Source organism: Hemicordylus capensis, chromosome 14 (assembly GCF_027244095.1).
Source record: "Hemicordylus capensis ecotype Gifberg chromosome 14, rHemCap1.1.pri, whole genome shotgun sequence".
NCBI classification, from domain to species: Eukaryota; Metazoa; Chordata; class Lepidosauria; order Squamata; family Cordylidae; genus Hemicordylus; species Hemicordylus capensis.
In genome coordinates this window covers 20,832,802-20,849,809 of record NC_069670.1, presented here as the reverse complement: position 1 = coordinate 20,849,809, position 17,008 = coordinate 20,832,802, and the positions used below count along the sequence as shown (strand labels likewise).

The 17,008-nt window shown below is 47.0% G+C and overlaps 1 protein-coding gene across 6 annotated transcripts in view; it reads right to left on the bottom strand.

Annotated features, from left to right (window-relative positions):
• Positions 1 to 17,008, bottom strand: part of LOC128337656 (zinc finger protein 268-like) — an 80,952-nt gene that overhangs the window by 42,169 nt on the left and 21,775 nt on the right. The window contains exon 3 of one of the 6 annotated variants that reach the window (XR_008312378.1): positions 7,511 to 8,068. The exons of the other annotated variants lie outside the window; for them this stretch is intronic. The gene's annotated coding sequence lies outside the window, so the exon portion shown is untranslated. Of the gene's footprint in view, positions 1 to 7,510; positions 8,069 to 17,008 lie in introns of those variants that run through there. 6 annotated transcript variants of the gene reach the window in all.

The window sequence follows — 17,008 nt, the reverse complement described above, 5'->3', positions numbered from 1 at the left end:
CCTCTAACACAAATCATCTCTGTTCCATTTCAAAATGGAGACTAAATCACCCTCTTCTTCTTCTTCTTCTTCTTTTGAAATGCCAACAATGTGACAAGAAATTTGCAGGCTGATTAATTCAGCACTATCCCAAAACACCCATTTTGGAAGGGCGGTATATAAATCAAGTAAATAAAGATATAAATAAAACCAGGTCACTAAGAAGGGGGCTGCTCCTATTTACTATGCTGTTACTTAACTGAGCCCATCTGATGTGATGCAGGATCACACTCACTGCATTGAGAATGAAACATCTTCTGGAGCCCTTCTTGATACACAAGTGCCTTGTTCTGTTGGGGACCAGCATGGAGAGCTGGTCTTGATGTAGCAAGCAGGACTTGTCCTCTTAACTAAGCAGGGTCCACTCTGGTTGCATTTGAATGGAGCACTGTAAGATATTCCCCTTAGGGGATGGAGCCGCTCTGGAAGAGCAGAAGGTTCCAGGTTCCCTCCCTGGCAGATAGGGCTGAGAGAGATCCCTGCCTGCAACTTTGGAAAAGCCGCTGCCAGTCTGTGCAGACAATACTAAGCTAGATGGTCCAATGGTCTGACTTGGTATATTGCAGCTTCCTATGTTCCTATGATGGTCTCATCACAAAAAGCGGGGGAGCGTCTGAGTCAGTTTTGTCATGAATAATTGATTTAAAGAGGAAGGACCAACCTTCATTCATTCATTCATTCATTCATCCAGACAGACTGGAAGTCTAATGAAACCTGATCAAAAGCCAATTTACACTGCAAGGATCCAACTCAGTAAAGTCATCAAATTCAGAAATTCACCAAGAGTCAGTGCATTAAGAATCAGTGCAGATTTCCCCCCCCTAAATCTATCCTAGACAAAACCTGTTGCAAGAGAATTTTTGAAGCCTAGGTTTTCTTGCAGGAAAAAACAAGCAAGCAGCAGTCAAGCTTTCTATTTGGAGATCAGCTGAGCTTCCCCACCTCCCTCCCTCCCTCTGCTTTCCCAAAGAACTCTTACAATGCAAATATCCTGTGATCAGGAAATAAACAGCAAAGGAGCATGGCAGGCTGCAAAAATAAGTTGCTGAAGTTCCTCTCTGCAGAGAAGCTGGCTGGCTACAAAAGCAAAGCTTTCTGTCTGGAGCACAGCTGAGCTTCCCCCTCGCTCTCCACACGGGCAGGCAGGCTCTCCTCCACCACCCGCTTTCCAGAAGAAGGATTTACTGAGGGCTCACAGGTGCCTGGCTCTGAGGATCTCTCTTGCTTGCCTTGAAGCGCCCGCCCCTCCCATCTGGGTGTTGGAGGAAGCCGCACATAACTCAGATCATGTGCCTCTCATGTGTGGTGCCCAGCCAATGAGCGAAGGGGGAGGAGGAGGCGGCGGGGCCAGTGCCTGGTCACAAGGCCAAAGGGTGTGGTGGAAGGAGGAGGGAGAGGGGGAAGGATATGGTGGCACGCTACGGCCAGAAAAAAACCAGTTTTCCTCCAATCAGAACTAAATTATAATGTATGAAGGTGGGCAGGCAGGTGGGGGACAGGGGAGTCTCTGGGGTGCCCCTCTTCAAGTGGCACCCAGGGCACATGTCCTGGCTGCTCCCCCCCCCCCCGTTACACATCTGGCCTCAGGCTGGAAGCACTTGGTGCCTCTTGTGTGGGGAGGGGTTTCTCTTTTGACTCTTCAAGAAACTGTTCTCTGGGAGGCTCAAAAAATACAACATTAAAACATCAAATAAAAACACACAGTACATAAATTTGGCTGGCCAAAGGAGTCATACAAAATATGATACAAAGCCATCTTAAAACCCAAATTTGAAATGTTAAAGGCCTGAGTGGAGAAAAAGTATTTACCTGGTGTCTAAAAGAACAAAGTGGTGAAGCCAGGTGAAGCTCCCTGGGGAGGCTCTTCCATCCATGGGGTGCAACCCCTGAAAAGGCCCTCTCCCTAGTCTCCACCCACCGGCCTCACCCCATCTGGCAGGGCACTCAGAGGAGAGCCTCCAAAGACGATCTTAAGGGTGGGGCATATGGGGCAAGGCCAGGGGTGTAGCTATAATTGAGCGAAAGGGTTCAAAGAACACAGGCCCCCAAGTCCTGAGGGCCCTCCAGCTCCCTCCCTCCCTCCCTGTTTTCTTCATTATCTACCTCACTCTGGGGGGCAGCCAGAGAGTGAGATGAACACTGGCCCCCTCTCACCTAGCTATGCCCCTGGGCAAGGCACACTCTCCGGTAACCCAGCCCCAAGCCATTGAGGGCTTGAAAGGTTAGAACCAGCACCTTGAATTGGGCCTGAGAAGAAAGGTTGGAAACACAAAGAAAAGGCTAGCATCTTTTCCCATTTTTGATGGCCATGTGATCAGGGGCGTAATGATAGGGGAGGCAGGCAGGGCACGTGCCCTGGGCGCCACTTGGTAGGGGGCGCCAAAAAGTGCCCCCGCCGATCCCCTTCCTTTCCTGAATTTTTTTTTGCAAATATATATAGTTTTAAAAATTGAGTCCGGGTCAGAAGCGGCGGCACCCCTCCCTCCCCTCGGCGCAGGTGCGACTTGCCAGTCACGAGATCTTTCCGGGCGGGGCGGGCACTCTCCCACCATTGGCTCCTGGCAGCGGAGCATCAGCTCCATCAGCTTTGCAACTGCCTCTCCCTCCATCCTCTGCCCTCTCCCTGCCTTTAATCTTGCCGAGTTGGGAGGCGGGAGGAGGGTGGGGGGACGTCAGTGTGAGTGGGCGGCTGCTGCAGCCGGCAGGGCACTGCGAGAGCGCCTCACTTGACGCGCTCCGCTCCTTCCCTCCCGCGGGAAGTGTAAGAGGCAGGGGAAAGGTCCCTCCGTGCTGAGCCTCCCTTTCCATCTGGAGTGGCCACGGTGAGGCCTGGCCTGCTGTTGGGTCCTAGTTGCCCCTGACCCCGCCGCCTGGCTAGGCTTGGCTGGCTGGGAGTGTGTTGCAGCGCGGCTTGGCGGGCCTGCACTGAGCGGAGAGGTTTTCAGCTCAGCAGCTGCCTGAGTGAGCGGGGGAGGGCAGGTTTCCGTGCCGGGGCGGGTGCAGCGGCGACGAGGATCGTTCCCCTGCTCGCTCGTTTGGAGGAGGGAGCTTCCTGCTGGCTGGCTGCCAAGGCGAGGAGGGAGGACGATGGTGGCAACAGGCAAAGCTGTGCTTAAGGAGGTGCTTAGTCCTCTTTGCTAAGCCAGGGAGGGCAAGGCGGGCTGGCAAGGGAGGGGGGGAGGCTGCCCTCTGCTCTGCCCTGTCCAAGCCCATAAGTGCGCGAGCTGCTACAAAGGGGCGCGGCGAGAAGTGTTTACAGCTGCAAGATCAACTCCGTCTCGGAGTCTCACGGTCGCAGCTGCTGACTCAGAGAAGGAGTTGATCTTGCCAACTCCTCTCGTGCCTTAGCCTCTTGGGAGCAGCTTGAGCTTGGGCAGTTCATTCTGCCGGGCTCCTCTTGCGTCGCGTGAGTGGAGTCAGTCGCTGCAGCTCTTTGGGTGGGTTTTCTGCCGTGGGAGGGAACCCAGCAGCGCCTGGCAGCAGGTCCTCCCCTTCCCCCTCAGGATGAGGCTCTGAGAAAGTCCCCAGTCCTTGCAGAGCCGGGGCTTGCAGCTGAGCTCTTGTCCCCCCTCCTGGGACTGCTGGGCTGGCGGTTATTTTCCGCCTCTCTACTCTGAAGGAAAACCCGAGGCGGGAAGGCCTGGAGGGCTGAGAGTTGCCTCCATGGAAATGACGAGGACAGCGGTGGGGAAGTGGGGAGGGGTCTGTTGAGAGGGAAACTTTGTGGAACTAGGAGGCGAGGTGCTTGTCAAACACCCCAGTTTAAAGGCATTCCCAGCCCGACTGTTACTGCTCTGGCTGTTGTGTTGTGTTGTGTTGCCGCCTGCACAGCCGGGGGCTGCAGTTTCCTCTTCACTTTGCATCGCAATGGCGGAGGGGGGGCTGGGGAGCGGGAGTGAGTGTTGTGGCTTCCTCTGTAGGTTTCTCTCGCTGGCTCAGGCTGACCTCTCCCTCTGTGATTGGGAACAGCAGGGGTGAGAGATGCTGCCGCTCTGGCAGCCACAAGGTTGCTTGCAGTTTTCCTTACACAGACTGCATACTGTGGGACTCGCTGAACTGAAGTCCAAGGTTGCCACTCAAAATCCAGACTGCATCTGTCTATCCAGGGGCTGAACTGAGGGTCCCCTCACTCCCCCACCCGTTGTATCTCCCTGGTCCTTCTCCTCAGCGCCACTCTGTTTCAGCTGGCTAGAATGAGTGCCTTTTGACTCCTGCGGCCAAGAGGAGAATCCGCCTTGCATGCTTTCCCCTTCCCATCTCCTGGCCTTTTTACAGCCAGGTGGGTTGAATCACTGTAGGGAACCCTGATCAGGGAAAGATCGCAGAGTGCTTCCTGACTGACTTCTCAAAGGGAGGCATGGAGGAGGAGGAAGGGCTCAGATCCACCGCACTCAATGACTGAACTGGGCTTTTCCATTCCTTTGCTTATTTGGAGCAGAAACCTAGGCAGGGCTTACTCAGAAGCAAACCCCACTGCCTTCACTGCGATCGACTCTCCGCTCCTGTAAACTTGTAATAGGAGGGTTGCAGCCTTCAAGACCTCCCTTCTTTCCTTTCAATGTTTCTCAGTCTTCCCTTTCCTGCAATTTCCCCTTCCCTTCCCCATCAAGGTCCTGCTCTTCTCCATCCTTCTTGTATTTCTCACTCCCCACCACCCCTTCCTTTCTTTCCTATTTCCATCCATCCATTTCTCTTCCTCTTCCTCCCTCTCTCCAGTTCCTTCCTTTCTTCCGCACCATTAAGTCAACTGTACTCAGATCCGAGAATTCAGCTGTTGGATTGGGCTCTCTCTGGGTTTGCCCTCGAAAAATGCACAGCAGGCTGGACTCCAGGCTTACTCTAGAGGAGTCCTGCTGAAAGCAATTGCACTTGAGTAAGCTCACTGTTTGTTACAGTTCATATTTTCATCGAATTTAAAATAAAAATTAAATCCCTCCGGTTCATTGGCAGCAGTGCTTTCCCTCCTTAAAATGGGTCTTTAAAAAAATACCAAATCTCCCCATAGAAATGTGCAAATCCTTTTTCTTGACATCTTTAGGTAGTTGCCTTTCCCCAGGAATCTTGTTTTGTTTTGCTCTAAAATAAGTAAATTATGAAAAGGCCCTTAAAAATAGAAATAAAGAGGGGGGCTCTTTTTAAAAAAGCAAATGCTCCTCTCCTCTCAATTAGTTTTTAGTAATTAGTCAATTAGTGCAATAAATTTAACATATTGTTTTAGTGGAGGGCAATGTTTTTACCGGGTTTCAGGAGATCCTCTCTCAAGCTGCCTTTGAAGTAGATGGGGCACCATCGATCAGATTAGGAAAATATGGCAGACGGCAGCTTCTGGCTTTACACAGCAGTAAGCACAGTGGGGGAGCAGGGTCCAATCTAGCTTTCCTGGCAAACATACCTACATGATTATATATATCCCATGTAATGTGAATCAGTGCTGGACTAGGACCAGGGAGACCCGAGTTCAAATCCCCATCCAGCCACAAGACTTGCTGGGTGACTCTGGGCCAGTCACTTCTCTCTCAGCCTTACCTACTTCACAGGGCTGTTGTAAGGAGAAACTCAAGTGTGTAGTAAACCACTCTGGGCTCCTTGGAGGAGGAGGAAGAGCAGGATATATATGAGTGAATGTTGCTGCTTGCTGGCAGATAGCAGCTGGAGGGCAGGGGTGTTGCTAATATGCACTGCTGGATTTGGAATGGAAGCAGGGCTTATGCTGCTTGAAAGACCGTCACTGACTGCTTGAATGTTTGTCTGCTACTCCATGCTCCATTTTTATATTTGTGAATATAACAGATATCACTTACCCTACCCCGTTGCGGTGGGATTATTTCAAGATTATTTCAAGGCAAGGCATTTTTCGCACCCACTACTAGCCATAGCATCTGTGGTGTGGGATTGGGTTTATTTTGGGGGGGGGGTGTTAAAGTATATCTTTCCTTTTGCTAGATGAGTTTGCATCAGTGAAAGCAAGGAAGATGCAGTTATAATTTTCATCTAGTGCAATAATTTGTAAATTAAAAGATTTGTTAATTAATGAGCTTGACTTGTATTTTTGAGCTGATATTATGGTAAATAAGTTATCTGAAAGATGGGTGTCAGATGTTTGGGGGGGGGCGCAATTTCAGTGCTTGCCCTAGGTGCTATTTTGCCTAGATACGCCTCTGCATGTGATTACACTAAAAGTTATTGGACTGAACTTAAGGATAGAATGGAAAAGAGCTTGCAAATTGAACTGGCTTTAGACCCTCTTCGGCAGTGACCTGAAGCTGAAGGAGGAAATCAGGGAAGCATCAAAGTGAGACAGAGTTGGCATCATGCCTGGCTTTCATCACCCTCACTTAGCCTTGGCAAATTCTCATTCAGGTCCTGACAAGAGGCCAGATTTCTAGATGGGCCAAATGACTGTGCCTTGGGACAACTGAAACCAAACCAGAAGAGAGGCACCACACCAACCACAAGGGAAAGTAGGAATCTTTTTCACCTCAGTCCCCACCACACCTGAAAGATGGGGAGAATGATGCTCACTGACCTTACAGGATTGTGGTGTGGGTTACAATAAACCCATGCACATAATGGCCTTTGACACTTGAAAGTGCTATACTCAGACTTCCCAACCTGGGGACTCCAGATGTTGCTAAATTACAACTCCCATCATCCTAAATTGTAGCTGGGGCTGATGAGAGTTGTAGTTTGGCAACTTCTGGCAGCCCGCGGTTGGAGAAACCCTGTGCAATATTATTATTATTATCTATATACACATATTTCTCCTGATTGTGCCCAGGAAAAATGCGTCCCGGCAGCCCAGCTAATTGGCTGGGCTGCGGGGGTGCCTGATTGGTCCTGGCGCACCCAGGAGAACAGCAGCGGTGGCGCTGCAGAAGGGCAGGGCAGTCGGGCCAGAGAGGCTGCAGAGAGCAGGCAAGGCTCACCGGGCTCCCAGATCTGGCCTGCCCAGGCACTTGTGTCCAGCTCCGGGCTTGGCCTGCCCAGCTGCATTTCCAAGAAGGCCAGGAAGGGGATTTCTGCAAGGAAAGGGGGGCAAAAAGAGTGCGGGGAATCCCTGAAGAAAGGCAGAAGGCAGGCTGTGGGGCGAGGTGAGGAAAGGGCTTACGAAAGGCCACTTCTCAGCCAAATGGGAGTAAAGTTAGCCCCCTAGAGAGAGAGCAAAGAGACCCCTTTTTAAAGTGGTGATTCTCTTGTATTTTGTAGTGGGAGATCAACTGGCCTTATCCAGCCCCAGCACAGCATCCCTCCATTGACTGTTGCTGGTAACAGCCTTATATTTCTTTTAAATTGTGAGCCTTTTGGAGACAGGGGACCATTTTATTGCACCTGTGGCCAGGCCCGCCTAGCTCCCCGGCCATGGCGCACCCAGGAGAACAGCGGCGGTGGCGGCCATGGCCGGGGAGCTAGGCGGGCCCGGCTGTGGAGGCGAGGCGGCGGGCCTGGCGGCGGGCCTGGCCGCAACAGTGACAGCAGCAGGGCAGGCCGCGGCGGCGGGCCAGGCCGTGGCGGGTCAGCTAGAGGCACAGATGCTCTGCGCCCGGGCCCACTAGTTTTTATTTATTTATTTATTTATTTATTTCCACAGTCAGAGAGCTGTTATTGACTGGTTTGTTTTATCCAGACATCGAGTCCTTCTCAAGGACCTGGGATGGCTGCATTTTATTGTCCATGCTGTTGTTGCTGTTATAGATCTCATCGCAGAATATCGGCTGTTCCCAGTAAAGTGGGCCTGGAAACAGACTGGGAGCCAGGGCAGCTGACAAAACACTGCGCAAAACGTCCAGTCCCAGTTAACCATCTCGCAGCCCGATTCTGTACCAGCGGCAGTTTTCGGACCCTTTTCAAAGGCAGCTCCACGTACAATGCATGGTGGTAAACGAAGTGTGAGGTCCCCAGAGCAGGAGTCCCTGTGGCCAAGCTCTCTCTGTCCAGGTCAGGTCCCAGTTGGCGTATCAGCGGAGACTGATCAAAGGCGCTCTGAGCCACAGAAGCCACTTGAGCCTCTAGTGACAGTGCTGGATCTTTCCTAGGAACATGGGAAGCTGCCATAAGAGTTTTGACAATGGCTTTCCTTCTATTAGCACGGCTCTGTTGAGAAGGTGCAATGACTCCAGACAGGGATCTCCTCCTGGTGGGGATGAAGGCTAGTGAACTCGACTGCCTGGCTACCTGTGGGCCTCCTCCTCCTCCTCCTCCCGGGCCCAGCCAGCCCCTGCTCTCTGCATCCTCCTCCACTGGGCTCCCCTGACTTGTCCTCACCTTTTCAAGCATGATTTCCCCCAAATGCTAAGCAGAGTTCTGCTGTTCTTCGCATTTGAATGGGAGCACCACCTGTGAGCACCTAAGGGCGCAGTGGGGAAATGACTTGATTAGCAAGCCAGAGGTTGCCGGTACATATCCCTGCTGGTATGTTTGCCAGACTATGGGAAATATCTATATCGGGCAGCAGCGATATAGGAAGATGCTGAAAGGCATCATCTCATACTGTGAGGGAGATGGCAATGGTCAACCCTACCTGTATTCTACCAAAGACAACCACAGGGCTCTGTAGGCACCAGGAGTCGACACCTTTTGGAGACAGGGGACCATTTTATTTATGTATTTTATGTAAACCGCTTTGTAAACTTTGGTTCAAGGTAATGTGCCATGGAGTCGGTGTCGACTCCTGGTGCCTACAGAGCCTTGTGGTTGTCTTTGGTAGAATACAGGAGGGGTTGACCATTGCCATCTCCCTTGCAGAATGAGATCATGTCTTTCAGCATCTTCCTATATCACTGCTGCCCCATATAGATGTTCCCCATAGTCTGGCAAACACACCAGCGGGGAATGGAATCGGCAACCTCTGGCTTGATAGCTGAAGAGCGGTATATAAATATTCGTAGTAGTGATGTGTTTTAGAAAACCAAAGTAACTACATTTTACTTAGAATACCAAAGCATCTCCAAGTTTGCTTAGAAAACCTAATTCTAACTTAAAGTAACCCCAGCCCTGCTCAGGCCAGCTCAAGGACACGGCCTCACATGATTATCTCTCTCCACTAAATTGTATCTAAAGAAACTTGGTTCTCACCGTTCTTTGCTGAGAAGTTAATAAAACAGGATGTAACCAAATAAGGAGTGATCACCAGATGAACAATGAATCATTCGCATGCGTACTAGATACTTAGTCCACCATTTTACTGCCACGTATACTATGTCAGCATCATTCAGATTGTCTGTATAAATGTAAGATGCACCTATAACCAATTTGTATTCAATGTGGAGCATGAGCCCCATTGTCTACCTGCTTCTGCAGAGCATTAAACCAAGCCTCTAATTGATTCCCACTGTGTCTGTTTGATTGGCTTAAGGCGGACCCAGGGACGAACTGAATTCACATCAATTTGGTGCCGTGACAGTCGGATGTGACTCTGGGTGGACAGTCTGACCCATCACGGGACAATGAGATCCAGCGCGCCCCACAGCTTTTGTCTGTGGAGGATTCTCATGGGCCCGGGATGCGCCAGTCGTCACAACGCGCCACATCTGGGAATCGAGGCAAGCGTGAATGAAAGTATGAACAGAGAGAGTGAGTGAGTAAGAGAGTGAAATCCAAAGACGTCTTTTGGTTCTCCTCAGCCCAAGAGGGGCAAAGGGGGGGGAAGCCCAGGGAGGGGCAATTTTCAGCCCGAGAAAAGGGGGGAAATCCTACAGCCGAAGAAGGGCTGCCCACGCAGGGGCAAATTTAAGCCAAAATCCTGAGGGGGGGGCAATTTAAGCCAAAAAGTCTAAGCAGGGGCGGTTTAATCTTTCAGCTCGAGAAGGGGGAAAGAGAGAGAGAGAAAACAAACAAACAAAAAAAAACCCCACAGCCGAAGTAGGGCTGCCTGGGAAGGAGTGACTTAAGCCAAGAGCCCAAGGAGGGGCGGCTTTGAGTCAGAAATAAACAGCCTAAGCCCGACCAACTCAAAGGGGGGGCTATGGGTAGCAGAAATAGCAAGTACACAAAATCTGAACGGATTTCATGTACACCTTTGGAGTGTGTGTTGAAAAATTGGGTGATTATCATGGGAGCAAAGAGTGCTCTTAGAAAACATGTTTTGAAATGCCTTTGTATGAAAGTTTGGCCACTATGAACTCGAGTCAGAGGCCTCCTGACTCCGAAAATAACATCCTTTTGCACTTGCCTCTGTTTTATAAGTGTTAAGGAAGGAAGAATGATTGTCTTTTGCAAAAATCATTTCTCTCTCTGTGTTCTGTTTCCAAGTTGCTTCCAAGCTTTGCCCGTGTGTTGCAAACAGTCTGCAAACAGTCTCTGCCACTGTCCTGTTGTAACCAAGCCAAAAGATAACACTGTTCTAGCTGCAAAAGTTTATCTGAACAAAAGGCTGCTTTTGTTCTCTTTTTCCCTTTTTCTATCTCTCTTCAACTACTTGAGTTGGAAAAGAGGAAAGAAAATGGAGTTTTGAAGGAATGCATATGGGAATTGCAGACAAAAGAAAATAAAAAAAACCTAGAAGGAAATACGTAAAAGGATTTTGTTGGAGGTTGTTAACAACAACAAAAAGAAAAATGCTTGAAAAGCACCAGTAAGTTATAAGATTGTGATGTGGAAAGGTAATATAGAATTACAGGTTGTTTTCATGGATAACTGTGATAAGGTTGTTCTGTTTAAACTACTTTCTTAACTGAGTTTATGGCTGACATATTTAAAATGCTATAAAATTCTTTGGGATTCATATGAAGTTTTCTTTGTTTAGTCCCTTGTTCTGTGAAATACACAAGACAAGCCTCTGTGTGTGTGTGTGTGTGTGTGTGTGTGTGTGTGTGTGTGTGCATGTTTCTGAGAGGGAGCCCAAAGCTCTGGTTCTGTATAGGAATTCAACCCACATCAATTTTATAGCTCATCTCTGTGAAGATGAGGTTTCTGTTGTATTTATTCTGTTTATTCTGTTGTATTTGTGAATGTATTTATACTAGTGACATGTTTTGTTTTGTTTTTCCTTTCTGTAAACTGTTCCAGACCAAACTTGCTCTGACATTGAATTCCAAAATTCACAATTATTATATTAATTGAACATAAAATTGGTCATGGCCTGAGCAACACAGGGAACTTTCAGCGGTCAGCTGGCCAACTGAGGGCTGAATCTTCCCACCTCTGCAAAAGTGCTGCTTATGGATGGCTAAATGCATTAAGCATGAGAGCAAGCTCTACTTCATTCATTCTTATGTTAAGTTGATTGTGATATTTCTGCCACTACTGAGTATCATAAGCCTTTATATGTTATGTTTACTGAATTCCTTAACAATGATCTATCTTATCTTACCTGTTTTCTGTGAGCTCAAAATCTAAACCGGAAGTTTCCCTTCCAAATTCTTCCTCTCAAATGAAAGCTGATCCCTGATGAACAAGGATAACTCCACCCATTTCCGGAAGGGAGGGGGAAAGAGGTTCTCTGTAAAGCAGTTTGTGTTCCAGCCAGATTAATTGTGGGTGAGAAGGAAAAATGGATTTTAAGATAAATGAGTCTAATTGTATTACTGTCATGTTTTTGCAAAATCTATGCAATATTTCTGCTAACTGAATTGATGTAAACTGAAAGCTACTAATCAAATGGTCTAAGGTTCAAAAAAATTTTTTTTATTTGACTCATCCACCAGCCCTGCTTTGCCTTCACAGCAGCTGAATCTTAAAATCCCAGACATGAGATTTAATGAAAGGAATTTTGTTTTGCCAACCCTGCAAGTGGCAAGGAGTTCCAAAGCACCGGTTTGCAATTCACCTTGGAAATTTCCCAGCAAAAAGGAATTAGTCTGGGGCAGTAGATGGCTGACTCCCTCACACATGACCAAATATCATGTGACTTTGGTGAGGATCCTGGGGTTTCCATGGCTACTACTTTGTTCTTAATCCAGCTAACTTACTTCCTTTTGAGTCTACAGAAGACCAAGAACATGATTGCTTGCAAGCTGTGGACTACATCTATGCCAAGCCATTCTGATCTTAAAGATGAACTGTACACAGATGGAGGCAGCTTCATGTAAGATGGACAACGTAAGCTGGCCATGGAGAAGTGACTGACCATGCTCTTTCTCCAGCACAGCTTGCAGAGCTCATCACCTTCAAGGTAATTTTTACACAACTCATGGGGCCACTTGGAAAGAAAGAAGATTTTTAACAGTGGGAAACAAGGAAGTAAAATATGGGACACAGATATCAGAACTCTAGACTGCTGTTACACTACTAGAAGAGGTTGCAGTCATCCATAGCAGAGGTCACCAGAGGAAAATGACCCAGTGACAAAGGGTAATTGGATGGCAGATGCTGCAGCTAAAACCACTGCTCCTTCTATTCCTGTTTCCAAGCATCTTTGATTCCTGTGCTATCTTGGCACAAACCCACCCCCACATATTCAAAAAAAAAAAAAGGACATCGACTTTGCACCACAGCAGGGGGGCGCATTTAGAAGAGGATGGCTGGTAAAGAACAGCAGATGGATGTGGAATTCTTGCAGAACCAATCCTTTGGTTTTTCCTAGTCAATACAAAGACACTTTTGTGCCTCTTGGATGTACCCTTTTGCAGAACATGTGGCAACAGCCTGTGTAATTTGTGTAGTAAACAATCCTACTTTACCAAGGTATAGTATCTCACTGGACATACTGTGTGGGCTATCTTTTTCCTTGTCTCGAGAGGTTGTTTTCGCTTTACAGAAATGTCAAACCCAAACTTGAATCCATCAGTGACTGGTTAATTATGAGGCTAAAGATGGAGAACTGGGACACCACAACTATCTACACATTACTGACGATGAAGTCAGTTATACTGGATGGAGATTGATTGCCCTGACAAAGGCCTGTAAGTATGATTGTCAGCCAACGTAGTGCAGTGGTTAGAGTACTGGAATAGGACCGGGAAAACCCGAGTCCAAATCCTCATTCAGCCAAGACACTTGCTGGGCGACACAGAGCCTACAACTCAAATGATTTGGCCTGCCTCACAGGGTTGTTGTAAAGAGGAAAAACAGGATGCAGAAGAGAATGTGAGATGCCACATGGAAACTGGACTTTGTTAGCAGTGACTGTGATTTACCTGAAAGGCTTTAATGCCTCCTCAAAACCCCAAACTCACAAGGGGGGTGAAAAATGTGAATGCCTTTTTCTTTTTGACTTTATTGCTTTGCTATTGCCCAGGATTGCTGTTTTGTTCTCGTGATCAAAAACCAGCCTACAACACAAGCCAGCCAGCCTCCAAGAAGCACCGGCCCCCACACACAGCCTCCCGCCTGGCCACCAAGCCTCAAATGAAGACATCATCCCCTGTTCTGGTCTTCAGGGAAAGGGGGGGCCCAGGACAAGCAGGAAAACAAAAATATAAATTGGGGGGGGGGGAAATGCCAAAAGACCAAATTGAAAATAGCCTCAGGTTTTATCCATCCTTTGTATTATTTGCCTTGAAAACTTGACTTTTCCTTTTGTGCTAACGGTTGGCACCCAGAGACTTAGTCTCAGGATGCTGTCCCTACATGGGGGGGAGGGAATTGGCAACTCACTTGCCTGTCTTTCTCTCAAGTAAACAGGTTTGCAACCAACAGTGCCTTGAATTGTCTTTCCAAGAAGGATTGTTCCTCCCCAGATCGAAGGAATACCTGGATCCATCGCCAGAATGTGATCCCAAGGGAGTCTCCATCAACAGTGACCCAGGAAAACTAACAATCAGCAGCAGCAGCTACCCGAGGGCAGTCCCTATCTGCATTTCCAGTCCAACCCAATGGTGACAGAACGTCTATCTACTACCCTGTCCTGTGTTCGAGGAAGAAGGCCTAATGCACAGTTCATCTTCCTGCTTCCAAGTGTTAAAGGAGAAGGATAGACAACAAACGCCTGAAGACTGCCTGATAACAAACAAGCAAGCCAATTTGTTCACTTCTCTGTGGAGTCATACACGTAACAGCATTTCCCCAAGCTGTAAAGCCCTGGAACCATCCTACCTGGGTAAGATACCTTGCCAAAGACACTATTTCTAATTCTGCCAAAGACACTATTTCAGATTGCCCACAAGGGGAGGGAGTCAAGGCTCCCAAACACATGAACATTTGAGCTTGTCTGTGGACACTAGCCAAACAAGCCAAAACAACACGGATCAGGATAGCCAAAATCCTGCAACGTTTTACAAGAGCATTTGGTTCTCAACTGAAGGACTAAAATATATTTTTCCTTACCAAGGACTTTTAGATTTTGAATTCTAAAGCTCTCCATGGCTTCCTTTTTGGCCATGACAGACTTTAGAGGACACTAAGGGGGGTGGGAGTTGATGATTTGCACCACTTTCTTATATTACTTTCTTGTAGTGACTATGTGCTATCATTATGTTGAAAACCTTGCTATCTCCTGTGCTGTAAGGACATGGACCTCACTTGTTTCACTTACATATTGTGCCAATCATCTCATTGTTTCAACCAAAGCATTTACCTGCAAGTCTGCACCTATCCCCAAGTTACTGGTCCCTTTTATGCTCTAAGACATTAAGCTGGCCCAAGCTTTACCTACAATTTTATAGACACTTGCATTTAATCAATGTGATTATACATGACTTGTCATTGCTATCGCTTTCCACAAGCTGATAACCCATTAATCACCAGAAGCATCTGGTTCCACAATGCAAGACTGTTATTTATACTTTATTTGGGATAAAGATGGTTTAAAATAATGTTGCCTGCTATAAGTTGTATGATCTTTATATGCACCTATCTGTTATGTGTAAAACTTTTATATATATATCAAATCATGCCAGATATAGGTGGTTAAGGATATGTGTGTGTGATGTATAGAATTATATAATTATGTTTGTAGCTCTAGAATATTGTATGCAATGTGCCTGCCATAGCACATACCATTTCTGTAAAAACTATGCTTAATGCATCACAAATGTTTAAGGCATCCCAAAACCACATATGTTCCAAACCCTTTAGCCACACGAAACACAAAGTTCCATCAATGGGCAAGAACTATATTCCAAGATTAAGAGTTTGTGTGTTAGAAAGAGCTACTGTTAATATTTTCAAACAGTTAGAACTTTCATTAACTAATATGGAGAGCCTATTGATTTATGGGCAAAGAAGATAATTCTGGTTGTATTTTCTTTGTATTAATAATCACATGTTGCTTCTTACAATGCATTACAGCTTTAAACGAAATGTTTATGAGAACCTTTAAACTTTGCCATAGTATAAGACCCATACATACAGCTGTACCTTTACAAACTTTAATTAAGACATCCTGAAGATTCAGGATGATGCAGTGTTTAAGGGGGGAATTGATGTGTTTTAGAAAACCAAAGTAACTACATTTTACTTAGAATACCAAAGCATCTCCAAGTTTGCTTAGAAAACCTAATTCTAACTTAAAGTAACCTCAGGCCAGCTCAAGGACACGGCCTCACATGATTATCTCTCTCCACTAAATTGTATCTAAAGAAACTTGGTTCTCACCGTTCTTTGCTGAGAAGTTAATAAAACAGGATGTAACCAAATAAGGAGTGATCACCAGATGAACAATGAATCATTCGCATGCGTACTAGATACTTAGTCCACCATTTTACTGCCACGTATACTATGTCAGCATCATTCAGATTGTCTGTATAAATGTAAGATGCACCTATAACCAATTTGTATTCAATGTGGAGCGTGAGCCCCATTGTCTACCTGCTTCTGCAGAGCATTAAACCAAGCCTCTAATTGATTCCCACTGTGTCTGTTTGATTGGCTTAAGGCGGACCCAGGGACGAACTGAATTCACATCAGTAGTAAAGAATCTGTGAGATGCTCCTGCCTGCATCTACCCCTGGAGGGTGCCCTCCATTCTGCAGGGCCGATCTTGCAACCCCCTCATCCCGCTGCAGGGTTTGTCTCTCCCCCTCTCCCCCCCTCCGCTCCAGGCAAAGTGGCTCTGGATATGTCCATTGGCCAGGAAAGCAGCTCTGTGCCAAGAAGCCCATGTGGCATAGTGGTTAGAGTGTTGGGCTAGGACCAGGGAGACCCGAGTTCAAATCCCTTTTCAGCCATGAAACTCACTGGGTGTTAAGTCTCAAAGAAGCAAGCCAGGCCCAGCTTTTAAGAAGCCTGTGTGACAGTCTTTGTTCAGGGCCTACCCATGGAGGCTGTGAAATCCGAGGGCACATCAGATGAGGGGGCCTCAGAGCCAATGCTGAAATGCCCCAAGAATTTCCACATCTGGGGGGATTTATGCAAGCATGAAGCACAGGTCTTGCACACATGGTGCTCTGGACCATGGCAGGGGAGAAAGCACGGAAAGAGGGAGAATTCTGAACATCTCCATTTCATTTTAAAATGTCCTTCAATCCTCTCTGACTTGAAATGCCAACCACATGAGAAATGTGCAGATTGAGAATTTCAGCACTAACTCCAAACCAGGCCTCTTAAAGATGCCAGCTGTGCCCCGTGGCTATTTTATTGACTTAACTGGAGTCAGTCTGATTTGAGGCCGGTTCACACTTGATGCATCCAAAACTAAGCTACTTTTGAAGACCTTTTCCCAGGAAAGACCAGGGCCAAGTTCCTCCCCCACCAAGGGCATTTTCAGACAGCAGGCTTTTAAAATTATTTTTATTATTTATTTTTATTATTTATTTTTACATTTATATCCCGCTCTTCCTCCAAGGAGCCCAGAGCAGTGTACTACATAATTGAATTTCTCCTCACAACAACCCTGTGAAGTAGGTTAGGCTGAGAGAGAAGTGATTGGCCCAGAGTCACCCAACTAGTATCATGGCTGAATGGGTCCTAGTCCAGCACTCTAACCACTTGAACTTGCCCGAGAAAGTGGATTTTTAACCCCAGATATTTATATTTATATTTTTAAATATTTTAAATACTTATATTTATATAAATATAAATATCTATAATTTTATATAAATATCTATAATTTGGATATTTATAATTTGGATTTTTCATTCCGCGTTCGAGTGTA